We start from the raw sequence: 12,713 nt of genomic DNA, 5'->3' as shown, positions 1-12,713 counted from the left end.
TTCACTGTTGCCATGGGAACATGAGTAGGGAAGCCAGCCATCTCACTTGTTAGCGTTTAAATGAAGAGTCAATAGGCCCTAAGTCCAGGAGCCAGTTTGCAAGGCACCGACTGAAGGCAGGAGCTAATTAATTAATGGGGGGGGAGGGGGAGGCAGTGGCTGGGCCTGCTTCTTGCTCACTTCCTGGGTGGGTCGAGGCTGTGCTCTGGGGAACTATTGTGGTCAGATAAGCAATCTCTGAATAAGTGTGAGAGAGGTCAGGGCCTGAGCAGCAGCATGGCAGAAAACAGGAAGAGGGTGGGACTCGGTGCTATAGGGTCTGTGTTCAAATCTCACCTCTGCTACAGACTAACCCTGTGACTTGGGCAAGTCACTTCCTTCTCTCTGGGTCTGCTTCCTCTTCTGTATTATGAGGGGGTTTGCAGCTGAGCCCTTGGGGTCTGTGACATGGCCTCCAACAGGGGCTCTGCTCCCCCTCCACACCATCAATGGCTACACACTGTCCACATCTTGTCCCATCCCTTCCATCCCTATGCAAGTCTTTCCTGAGCACTGATCCAGGGGTGCTCCCCCTCCCCTTCCTCCTCCTCCTCCCTTTCCTCCTGCATGGAGCCCCAGGCCCGTGGCCAGCCCCTGAATCCCTCTGGAGAAAGGCAGAAGTCTGACACTGGTGCTTGGCACACAGTAGGCCCACTTTAGTTCTTTAAGGGCAGAAGGCCCCTGGGTGTTCCTGGGGCTGAGCCCCATGGAGGACGAGGAGAGTTGGGAATTCTCAAGGCCTTATTCACCAGCAGCCCCCCCACCCCTACCCCCTCCAAAGTTTGCTGACACCCTGGGAGGTACCCACTGCAGGGGTCCTGAACTCCCAGACAGCGCTTTCAGTCCAACCTTCACTGGCTCCCACGGCCAACAGGCTCAAGCCCAACATCTGATGCTGGCCATCATAGCTTATCCTCCCTTTCACTCCAAACCCTGGGACTTAGCCAGACGGGTCCAGGCAATGCCAAACACGGTTACCAGGGATGCCACCTACATTCCTGCCTCGGAGCCTTTGCTTAAGTCATTGCCCCTCTCCAAACACAGCCCCTCTTCCTCCTCTCCCTTCCAGGCCAAGGTCAGGGCCCCGTTCTCTGGAAAGGCTTCCGGGAGAGCCTGCAGAGGTGGCAGGGCAGCCTGTGGGGAGGATGCCCGAGGAGCCCAGAGCTGAGAAGACTCTGGCTGTGGGCCAGGACGTGGGGAAGCCTGAGGACAGAACCAGGAAGCACTCGACAGCAGGAAAGAGAGGGGGCTGCCCGGGAAGGGGGGGAGCCGCTTGTCGCTCGAGGTCTCCAAGCAGAGGGCCTCTGGAGCTGTCTCACCCCCTCCATGGCCCTTAGCACCAGGTGTTCAGCCTGTAGGCCTCAGGAGGGCCAGGAGTCTTGTGCCCACCCTTCTGCCATGCAGGGCTGGAGAACCCGGAGGATGTTGGGCCTCTGGCCTCCAGAGCACCCTCCTCCTTTGTCAGACAGACAGACAGGTCTCCATGGTCGGTGGACCTGAGGTGGCCGACACTCCTGAGGCTCAAGCTCCTCTGAGGGAGCACCTGAGGGTCACTGCAGCCACCAGTGGCTGCACCTGGGGCTGGAGAGAGTTGAGTGAGGGGGAGGGGCATGCCCTTTATGAAGGGCCTGGGAAGGTTCTCAGGGCCAGTGCTGTCACACTGCTGTGTGAGCTTGGACCAGTCCCCTGATTCGAGTGCTGGGCCTCGGGGTCTTCCTGCCTCCTCCCCAGCTTCCCAGGTGGGGCTGCTTGAGCCTCTGTGATTCCCGAGAAAGGAGGCTTCAAAGGAGGCTGAACACCTGGTGCTAAGGGCCGTGGAGGGGGTGAGACAGCTCCAGAGGCCCTCTGCTTGGAGACCTCGAGCGACAAGCGGCTCCCCCCCTTCCCGGGCAGCCCCCTCTCTTTCCTGCTGTCGAGTGCTTCCTGGTTCTGTCCTCAGGCTTCCCCACGTCCTGGCCCACAGCCAGAGTCTTCTCAGCTCTGGGCTCCTCGGGCATCCTCCCCACAGGCTGCCCTGCCACCTCTGCAGGCTCTCCCGGAAGCCTTTCCAGAGAACGGGGCCCTGACCTTGGCCTGGAAGGGAGAGGAGGAAGAGGGGCTGTGTTTGGAGAGGGGCAATGACTTAAGCAAAGGCTCCGAGGCAGGAATGTAGGTGGCATCCCTGGTAACCGTGTTTGGCATTGCCTGGACCCGTCTGGCTAAGTCCCAGGGTTTGGAGTGAAAGGGAGGATAAGCTATGATGGCCAGCATCAGATGTTGGGCTTGAGCCTGTTGGCCGTGGGAGCCAGTGAAGGTTGGACTGAAAGCGCTGTCTGGGAGTTCAGGACCCCTGCAGTGGGTACCTCCCAGGGTGTCAGCAAACTTTGGAGGGGGTAGGGGTGGGGGGGCTGCTGGTGAATAAGGCCTTGAGAATTCCCAACTCTCCTCGTCCTCCATGGGGCTCAGCCCCAGGAACACCCAGGGGCCTTCTGCCCTTAAAGAACTAAAGTGGGCCTACTGTGTGCCAAGCACCAGTGTCAGACTTCTGCCTTTCTCCAGAGGGATTCAGAGCATGAAACAAGTTTCACCCCCAGCTCCAGACACATGGGGCCAACTCTGCCCCCCCAGGCTGGGTCTCAGGCCTGGCCCCTAGTTGTTTTCTGCTGCCCTCTCTGCTGGTCCCAAGAGGAAGTGACTGAGGCTTGAGAAATCACTTGAAGGCAGGAGCTCTGGACTGCCCAGCCCTGGAGGCAGCATGGGCTGTCTGGAGAGGACCTGGGGATGTGTGGATGCTGGTTCTCAGCCAGATGCCTGCTTCCTCCTCTGTAAGATGAGGCCTTCCTGGGCCACCCGCGCCAGGGCGCAACTTGTTGGCGACTGAGACACTGGGGACCTGGGAGCCTAGAGCAGAGGCTGGGGAGACCAGGAGTTGGCAGCCAAGGAGAGGCAGTCTTGTTGTGGCAGGAACTGCCCACCACAGGGTGGGGCCTAGTGCAGGGCCCCATGGCCACAGCAGGCGCTGACCAGTGTGGATCTCCCCAAGGGAGCACATGCAGAGGCCCACGCTTCCCCGAGTCAGTCTCATCCATTAGGGAAGCCATGGAGGGGGGCCTGTTCCAAGGCCCAGGCCAGGGCCACTGGGCACCTCTGGCTGTGCATCCCCCTCCCCACTGCTCACATCTTGGGGGTGACTTTGGTCGACGCCCCTCCCTGCCACCTGGGCTTCCACTCTGGGTGGCCTCAGTTTCCCTACATGTAAAAACAAGGCGTTGGCCTTGATCACACCTATGATAAGGTGAGGGCTCTTTTGAGATTCAGCCTCTCCTGGCAGGTCTCTGAGGCAGACCCAAGATACTTCCACAAGTGATAGGCTGAAGGTCCTGGGTACCACCCCCTCCCTCTGGCCTCAAGGCTGCTGGTGCCATCTCCTATTGCCCCCCACCCCCCAGCCCAATTCGAGGGGAAGCAGCCGGGGAGAAGCCAGCAGGATGACTGCCTGGGCAGAGGCTGAATCTCACATTTTGGCGTCCCAGGGTGAGGCTGGAGGGCCCGCTGACCACCCAGAGCAGGATTCTTCACAGGCCCTGGGAGCAGCCATCCCCCTGCCTCCCCCGGGGAGGATTCGCCTCTTTTGGGGCAGGCCAAGGTGGGCACTGGCTGGCACCTCTACCATGTTGCCTGTGGCAGGGCACCCATCCACCGGCCCCCCCTCCCTGGGGCAGCCCCTCTGGGGACTGGGGCTCCCCCCATCACCCCTGGCCCCCCCAGTCTTACCTGAGTGGCTCCTCTCTTCCCAGCTCGCAGCCAGCCAAGCTCCCGGCTTGGAGGGGGCCTGCTTTAGACAGACTCTAGCCAGAGGCAGGACTGTGCTTCGGCCCTCTGCAGAGGGCTGGCTTGGTATCACCCAAACACAGAGGAAGTGGAGCCCAGAAAGTAGTGTGGGCGGGGGAGGGAAGAGGAAGCTGCACCCCTCCCCCCAGCGTTGGGAGAGGCAGGGGGAGGACAGGCATGTCGCAGGCCCCAGGAGCCCCTCGTTCCTGCCCCCACTGAGGACTGCCAAGACTGAGCTGGACTAGACCTCTGGGGCACCGAGCTCCTCTACTACAGGTAGAATAACTGCTTGAATACCTCATTGATGGGGAGCTCACTATCTTCCAAGGCAGTCCATTCTGCATTTGGCCAGCTCTGTCTCCCACCCATGCAGCCAGTCTGTCTGAAGAACGAATTGTGGAAAGTTGTTGATACTGGGCACTGAGTCCCCTTTTGTCCCTTACTTGTCAGGGGGCAGGAAGGGGGACCCTGCTGTGTTCTTGAAGGTCTTGCTGGGGGTGGGGCACGAGTCTGGAGGTAGATGTGTGGGCTGTCTGGGGCCCAGCCTGGCTCAGAATAGAGGCTGTGCTCCCCCAGGTCTGATCTGGAGGGATGGGGGTGGGGAGCATGGATGGAAACCCTCTCCCGCAAACTGGAGCAGAGGCTCTGAAGCAGGGCCGGATGGACGGTGGCTGTGCCTGGGGCTGAGGAGGCTCACCCAGTGCCCTGACCAGCGCCCAAAGCCTGGCACCCGCATTCTAGTCCTGTGCCCAGCCCAACATCCAGGGGAGCAGGGGGTCCTGGGGAGCCAGGACGTGCCTCTTTCCCAGCATCAAAGTCCTGCCAAGGGTCCAGCTTGGCACCCAGCCCTCGGCCTCCCTCCCATAGACATACGTATGCAGGCGCACTCACACAGGGCTGCCTCTGTCCCTGGCCCCTTCTCCAAATTCTGCCAGGGGCATTTCTCCTAAGACAGAAGAACACTTGGCAGAGTTGCCAAAAGCTGACCAGGTCCCAGCCCCTCAGGGGCCTAATGACCACCACCACGCTGGAACTTGGCTCCCTGGGATGCCCTGCCAAGGTGTGGCCCAGCCTCTGCTTAAGGGCTGGTAGCAGCCCTCCCAAGGTGGAGCCCTTGAGATCGTGCAGGGAGCAGCCAAGGTTTTCTCGTTCTCAAACCTCAGGGAGCCCCTCCAGCTGCTCTGATTCTGCCCTCCCAGGCCCAAAGGGCAAGGCCAAGCTCCTTGGACAGCTGGCCTGTCAGGGTCCCCCCCTGACCTTCTCGCTCCCTGTATGCCTGGGGCTTAGCCCACCAGTCCAAGGCCAGAGACTCAAAGCCCAAAACAAATAATTGATTTTGTAACTTCAGGTCCAGCCCAGCGCCCGCCTAGCTGGGCCTGCTAACCCTTTTAGGGGACTCAGCCTGGTTAAACAAGGCAACCCTCTGCGATGCAGGGGCCCAGCAGGGGAATGCCGCACACAGACAGGGCTCTCCCCCCATGCCTGGCCCCTGGACAAGGAGGGCACCTCCTCCAGTGCCTGCCTGGGGCTCCTGCTGAACAAGGGAACTCAAGGAAAGTGGGTCTGCCCCCCCCCAGAGTGTCTGATGGGGGCCTCTCCTGGGGCCCCCCAGACTCTAGCTAAGACCTGGCTGCTCCCCCAGGCTGGTCCCCAAGGAGGGCTGCAGGCTCGCTGGGCGTGGTGACCCAGCCAAGGCTGTCCATTAGTGAGAGGCTGTCCTGGCCCCTACCCTTCAGGGGTCCATCACACCTTCAGAGCCCTGGCTTTATGGGAATCCTCCCAGAGAAGCTGCCACCAGGTGAACTGAGGCTGGCCAGGCCGCCGCCCCCCCCCCCCCCGGGGCGTGGCCTTGGGAAAGAGCTTTTGAACCCCCTGTGAGACTCTGTATGTCTCTGCTCAACTCCATTTTGTTTGGTCAGCCAGCCAACAATCACCTACTATGCGCTAGGCCTTGAACAAGACTCTGGGGTGCAAAGATCAAGCTCCCAGCTTCAAGCAGCTTACATTCCAGGCAAGGCAGAGACAACCTGTACACAAGTGGGGCTCAGCCGAGCATGCTGGAATGAATCCATGGGATTTTGGGGCCTGAGAGAGAGTTTGAATGGCTGGGGGTGAGACAGGGAGGGCAGGAACAGCTGGGGATGGGGCAGGGAGGGCAGGAACAGCTGGGGATGGGGGGTGTGTGTGAAGCTCAGGGGGCCCTTCATGTGGAGGTGGTCCTTGAGCCCAGCCCAAGGCCAGAAGGGCCCCCTGCTGACCAAACACTCAGCACAGACCAGTAGCTGCTGCAGAACCAGCTCAGAAACACCCTGGCCATCAAACAGCACCTTTGTGTGTCGTGCTCACGACCAGAGCAAAGGGGAATGAGGCCTCTCTGGTGCCCGCCTGTCAGATGGGGTCACTCACAGCCCTCTGAGCTTCCTGCGACCATCACACAACAAGCCGCCCACCTCTCCTTCCCCGTGATACCGGGTGGCATCACGGGGCTTAGGAGAAATCAGCAGCAGATTCTCCTGTGAGAAGCAAAACCAAAGGTGCCAGGCTGACAGGACCGACCGACTAGACCTCAGGACAGACATGCTGTAGGAAAGAGAAAAATCTTTAGCCGGAAAGTCAGTCAGGAGCAGCTTCTCCCTGACTGGAGCAAGGAGACAGAGACAACCCCCAAGGTCAGGACCATCATTGTTTGTTTTTTTTGGGGGGGTTTTTGTGAGGCAATTGGGGTTAAGTGACTTGCCCAGGGTCACACAGCTAATAAGTGTTAAGTGTCTGAGGCTGGATTTGAACTCAGGTCCTCCTGACTCCAAGGCTGGTGCTTTATCCACTGTGCCACCTAGCTGCCCTCAGGACCATCATTGAAAAAAAAAATCCCCCTGGCCTCTCAGGAACGTGACAAGCACCTAGGCTTCCCCTCCCCATGCCAAAGGGAACTTCCCATTCTCAGGCGGTCACCCCATCTTTCCTCTATTCCTCTGTCTATGGCTTCCACTGGACTGTGTGTGAAAGTGTGCAGATCTCCTTCCAGTCAACCAGTAACCACGACCCTCCAGGAGTGTCCAGTCTAGCCCTAGAACCGTTCCTCAAACAAGACAAAGTAATGTAGGGGGAGGAGTGACAGGATTGGGAAAGTCTCAGAGGGGTAACAACTTCCTTTTGGGGGGTGTCCCTTGGCCTTCACGTTTGCTCATCACAGGCAATGCGCCCCCTTGTCACCATGGCGATAAATTAGGTGTGGGGAGAAGCTCTGGAGATGGCCTGCTAGCAGTGAGTACCCATTTCTGACTGCTGGGCCATTCTTTGTTTCACCCAGACCTTCTCTGTCCTGGTAGCTTTCACACAGGCTTTCTACCACACTGCTTTGCTACATTCTCTTGCCCAACTTCCCTAGGAAGCCCAGGTGGGCCCTTGCCCAGGTGCAGCCCCCACAGGTGTTCTGCCAGAGGAGAGTTCCCCATATGAATGAGTCTACATGGTTTCCCAGGGTTTCTTCAGGTAGTGAGTGCCTGACCCCCTTAGCATCTTCCCATGCCCTTGGGCGCAGCACCCAGCACCCAGTGGGAGCCGAGTCAATGTCTGTGGCACTGAACCTGGAGAAAGCCAGGCTGCCCAGCAGACAGGAGTGCCTCGGGCATGCCAGGCCTGCATCTCTTTCTTCCCTGGACTCCTTCTTTTTAGCTGCATAAAACCTTTAACTCCGTAAGTACCAAGGGGCTGAGGCTCTCCACAAAAGGCAAGCAGGACTGGCACGCACACTCAGCCGGCCAGGCCTGACTTGTCTGAAGCCCTTGGGATCCCCTAGACCCAGGCCCTGGGAAGGGCCCGGCCACCGGGCCAAGAGCCAGTTCCGAGCTCCGTGCATGGCCTCAGCTCCTGCACGTCCAAGCAGGCGAGGTGGGGGCCGGGCAGGCACACCCAAGGCGCAGGCCTGCTGGAAGCGCTTGGCTTTTTTTTGACCTGGGGAATTTCCTCCTCAGACGCCCTCCTTCCCAGCACCCCTCTCCCCTGTGCCCACCACTAAGGGCAGATGCCTGGCTCCCTTCCAGGTCCTGGGAGAAAGGGAGTGACCTTGCCTATAGGCCTGGGCCCTCCCTCTTCCCATGACCTCTTGGGAAGGTCGAGAGCTTGGCCTGCACTCGGGGCTGGGCCCACTTCTCCTTCCTGCTTTCCACATCACTGTCATTTTACAGAACTCCGCTGGGCCCCGACCTGGGGGTGATGTTGACAGGGAGCCTGCACTCCGGCTTGGGCGAGAAGACTTGACCAAAAACGGGAACTGCCCCCCTCCGCTCCCCCTCAGTCTCATCACCCAAAGCTTACGCAAGAGCATTGGGCGGGAGGCCAGGGAGAAGCTACCTTGAGAGGACAGCCCCAGGGTCAGGGGGCAGGAGGGCAGAGCCAAAGCGTCCAAAGCAACTGACTTATCCTGGGCTACCAACCAGCTTGCCCTCGAGAGCCAAAAAAGGGATAAAAGTCTGCATCTAGTGGAGTAAAAGGTCAGGAGCTCCTAGGGAATTGTGGGCAACGCAGTGGGGAGGAAGGGGTTGGCCAGCACTGGATCTTAAACTCAATGACAAAGCTGTCATCATCCAGACCGCGCGGGCCTGGGTAAGAAGAAGTACACGAACACGGCACCCGGCTTGGATAAGACCAGCTGTGGGGAGAGCAGCCTGGCAGAAACGGGGTCTCGACATCTCCCACCACACGGACACTCATAGGGACAGCACGGACAAACCAGAGGCTCGCGGAAGAATTTATGGAGAGGGGAAGGTTCACGACCAAGTAAGAGGCAGGAAGGGCCACAGAAGGAAAAGGGGCAGCTCTGGGGACACACAATTCAAGTTTCTGCCCAGACAGATCCTGCTCGACACAGACATCTTATCGACTTCCCCCAACCCTCACCTACCCTCCCAACTTGGGAGTCACCCTGGACTCCTCACTCTCACCCCTCAATCCAATATGGTGCCATGACCTGTTGCTTCCTCCTCTGGCACTGCCCCACCCTGGTTACCTCACACCGGGACTGTGGCAAGAGCTGTTGGGGGGAGGGGATCTGCCTGCCTCCAGGCTCTGCCCACTCCAGCCCATTCTCCACTCAGCCTAAAGCGCAGGGGTCCCCACGGCACTCCCCAACTCAGTAAACTCCAGTGGCTCCCTATGGCCTCCCGGACCCCTTCCGCCCTCTCTAGTCTTGGCGCTCTATGACCTCCCATCTAAGGCTCCTCCCCCTGCTCCAGGCATTTTCTCCGGCTGTTTGTCACCCAGAGCTTGAATGCTCTGCTTCCTGAGGCAGCTTGGTGCCATAGTGGGTAGAGCACTGGGTCCAGAGTCAAGAAGATCTGAGTTCAAAGTCAGCTTCAGACATTTATCAGCCGTGTCTGCCTCAGTTTCCTCAACTGTAAAATGGAGCTCATAACAGCACCTACTTCGCAAGCTTGTTATACAGATCCAAGAGACCATATTTGCAAAGGGCTCAACACTGCTCCTGGTATACAGCAGGGGCTCTGTAAATGCTTGTTCCCTTCCCCTTAGTGGCTTCCTTCTGGTCTCAGTTCAAGTCCTGTCTTTTACAAAAAGATGGTTCTGAATTCCCTTAATACTTATGCTGTGTCTCCTGTAGGCACATGGTTTGCATGTTGGTTCCCTATTAGTCTGAGCTCCCTGAGAACAGGGACTGTTTTGTGCCTTTCTGTGTGTCACATCCCCTGAGCTTCTCATAGTGCTTGGCACCTGGTAAGCACATAATGAATGCCAGGTGATTGAGTTAAGATCAAGGAAAAAGGAGACAGCTGGGTGGTACAGTGGGTGGTGCAGTGGGCCAAGAAAGCCCCACAGAGAGAGGTCCACCGGGTCACAAAGAGTCAGACACGACGACAACAACAACTGGGGAAAACAGCCCTGACCCAGAGACCCCATCCACTGTTTGCTCTTCAGAGCCTGGTCCCCCAGAGCTGGGAGGGGCCTCCTGGCCCAACCTCCTTCTTTCACAGAGGAGACAGCCAAGGGGAAGGGAGGTTAATCTATCACTGATAGATAACTGATGGATGGCTAATGCCAACACCCACAGAGAGCCAGCTTGAGGACCCAATCCTCACATTCCAAGAGTTTATGCTCTAAGGGCTCAGGTAACCTGGAGGAGATGACACAGGTCCACGATGGCAGAGCCAGGCCCCTGTGCAGCCTCTCCCCCATCAGGGCCCCTGCCCCTGGGGTGCCCAGGCCTCCCTCCTCACCTCCTCAGCTTCAAGGGCCAGGTGTTCGGGAGCCTTTCCTGGTCCCTGCCCCGCCCCTTGCTGCCCACCTCATCAGGGCTCCCTGCTATCTGTTTTGTGCCGGTTACGTATACATGTATACATATATACATACATATACACAAACATGTGGTTTCTCCTAGAGTGTGACCTCCTGGAGGTCAGGACTGTTTGATTTCTGCCTCTATGTCCAGCCCTAGGAGAGTGCATCGTCAGTGTTTGTTGATTGACTAACTGGTGTTTGGGGCAGAGGCAGAGACTGAGTCAGCTCTCAGGCAGGATGGGGGAGCTGGGGCACCAGGACAGGCCCAGCGAGCCTCGGGAAGTCAAGGTCAGGGCCCTGGGGGCTGCTTGCTGGGCCTGCCTACAGCTTTGAGGGCCCAGGCAACTGTGTCCTGGGACCCAGCTGGAGTCAGACAAATTGACATTTCGGGCCCAGGGGAAATTCTGAGGCTTTGCAGGCAAGCCTCCTTCCCCCACCAGTGGTTTCAAGTGAAAATGCAACATTTCCTTTTCTGAGTGAAAAAGGCTCTTGGGAGGCCCAGCTGGTCCCAGCGCCCACACCGGGGGCCACGTGCCCTGCCTCATTCTGACCCAGTCAGTTCCTCTCTGGCCCATCTTCCCCAAAGGCTCAGAAGCCTCAGGGATCCCTCTGGGGTCCAGAGATAGATGACTTCTTGTCTAAGGTGACACAGCGAATCAAATCCAAATTCTATCTGGCATTCCAGGCCCTCTGTGGCCTGGCCCACCCTCATGGTTCCCCCTCACTGGACCAGGGCTGCATGGGGCTTCTGGCCCCCAAGTGCCCTCCCCAACACTCCATCTCTGGGTTCTAGGCACCTTCTTAGGCCATTCCCCATGCCTGGAAGGCCCCCCCTCTTCTGCTCCCTCCCAGGAAATGGCAGCAGAAGAGGGGCGGCTAGGGGGTGCAGTGGATAAAACACTGGCTCTGGATTCAGGAGGACCTGAGTTCAAATCCGGCCTCAAACATTTGACACTTACTAGCTGTGTGACCCTGGGCAAGTCACTTAATGCCCACTGCCCCACCAAAAAAAAAAAAAAAGGGCAGCAGAAATCCTATAAGTCTTCTCTACCCCCTCTTAATCCTTTGGCTCCTCTAGGTTAATTATGTCCTATTTAACCCCTAGTTTTCGACGCATTTGCCTCCCCATTAGAGTGGCTCCTGGAGGGCAGGGCTGTCTTATTGCCCTAAGGAATGTTTGCTGATTGACTGATGGATGGATGGATTGATTACATTTCTTCTCCCTTTCTCCCAGATCAATTAGTCACCAAGCTCTGATCCCCTCCCCAGGGGCTGCCAATCAAACACCAAATGGTGCAGCGTCTGCCTAGGCCGAGCCTTCCTGCAGGAAGAGAGGCTATCAGCACGGAGGGCAGCTGTTGCCTGCTGGCTCCTGGGGCCCAGAAGAGGGACCCCATCTGGGCTGGCCAGAGTGGGGACCCTGGCAGGAGGGGAAAAAGCATTTATGAAGCATCTCCTGTATGCTGTGCTAAATCCCCATTTTGCAGTTGAAGAAACTGAGGCAGAGTCCCAATAGGAAGATCTGAACACCGGTCTTCTTGACTCCGAGTCCATCTCTCCATCTACTAGGCCCCCTGGCTGCCCAGCCTCATGGGCACCATTTCTCCTGGGATGAGAGGTCTGCAAACAGGGCAGGCTCTGGGGACCAGTGGCAGGCAGTCACTGTGAGGGCCTGTGATGGGCAGCTGGCCCAGGCCCCCCCACCCCGAGCTGTTGGGCCAGGGAGATGTGGGCTGAGACAGCTCTGCTCACCCCTGAGATTGGAGGGAGCAAGTCCAGGCCCAGAGGGACAGAGCAGAAATCCACAGGCAGGGGAAATGCACACGCTCCCTGGGGCTGCCCAGGAAGCCCCTTGTTGCCTGGAATGGGCCAACTCTCTGCCTCTGAGCAGTCCTCCCAGGAGCTGGGGGTGGGGGCCTGAGCCTCCAGGTGCACCCTGACTCTGGGGCCTGGCCAGGGAAGGGCCGGACTTGGGGGTGGGGAACCTACCGGGCAGCTGGTCCAGAGTGCCCTCCAGATAGCCCAGACAAGTAGAACTCCAACCCAAGGGCTCCCCCTGACTTTTATAACATCCTGGCCTCAGTTTCCCCAATGACAAGATAAAGAAGACGGATCCCATTACCCAACATAGTGAATGGCTATCAAAGGATCCAAGACTTACCCACCAGTCTGGTGCCTTTATCCGATGCAGCCCTTGTGGGATGGAAGCCCAGGGGAGGGGCCAAGGGGCTTGCTGGCAGTCCAGGGGAGGGACAGGGCAGGCTGGGTCACCTTTATCTTGCACCAGGAGGAGGAAGGAAGAGATGGCTTCTGACTCCCTCCCTCCAGCCCTGCCCTGGGGGGCGTGGATGGGGGGTGGGGAGGAGCAGCGGGCTAGGGGCCGGGCCTGGCTCTGAGCCTCAGCCTTATCTGCTTCTAGTCAATCGCTGGCACCCTGCCACGGATACCTCTGGCCCTCCCAGGGAGAGATGCCTTATTTAAGGGGAGAGAGTACAAACAGCTGAAGCAGCTGGGCCTGGAGCCAGGAAGACTTGAGTTCAAATCCAGCCTCACACTTCCTAGCTGGGCGAGCC

General features: G+C 58.5%; 1 protein-coding gene across 3 annotated transcripts in view; it reads right to left on the bottom strand.

Moving 5' to 3' along the window:
* Positions 1 to 12,457, bottom strand: part of ITGB2 (integrin subunit beta 2) — a 36,927-nt gene extending 24,470 nt beyond the window's left edge. The window contains exon 1 of one of the 3 annotated variants that reach the window (XM_044002945.1): positions 12,302 to 12,457. The gene's annotated coding sequence lies outside the window, so the exon portion shown is untranslated. Of the gene's footprint in view, positions 1 to 3,792; positions 3,919 to 12,301 lie in introns of those variants that run through there. The other 2 variants (XM_044002948.1, XM_044002946.1) reach the window with 2 other exon arrangements.
* Positions 12,458 to 12,713: the final 256 nt, after the last annotated feature.

The sequence above is a fragment of the Dromiciops gliroides genome, chromosome 4 (genome assembly GCF_019393635.1).
Source record: "Dromiciops gliroides isolate mDroGli1 chromosome 4, mDroGli1.pri, whole genome shotgun sequence".
Lineage (NCBI taxonomy): Eukaryota > Metazoa > Chordata > Mammalia > Microbiotheria > Microbiotheriidae > Dromiciops > Dromiciops gliroides.
The sequence above is the reverse complement of the archived record's forward strand: the minus strand, read 5'-3'. Positions and strand labels throughout refer to the sequence as shown.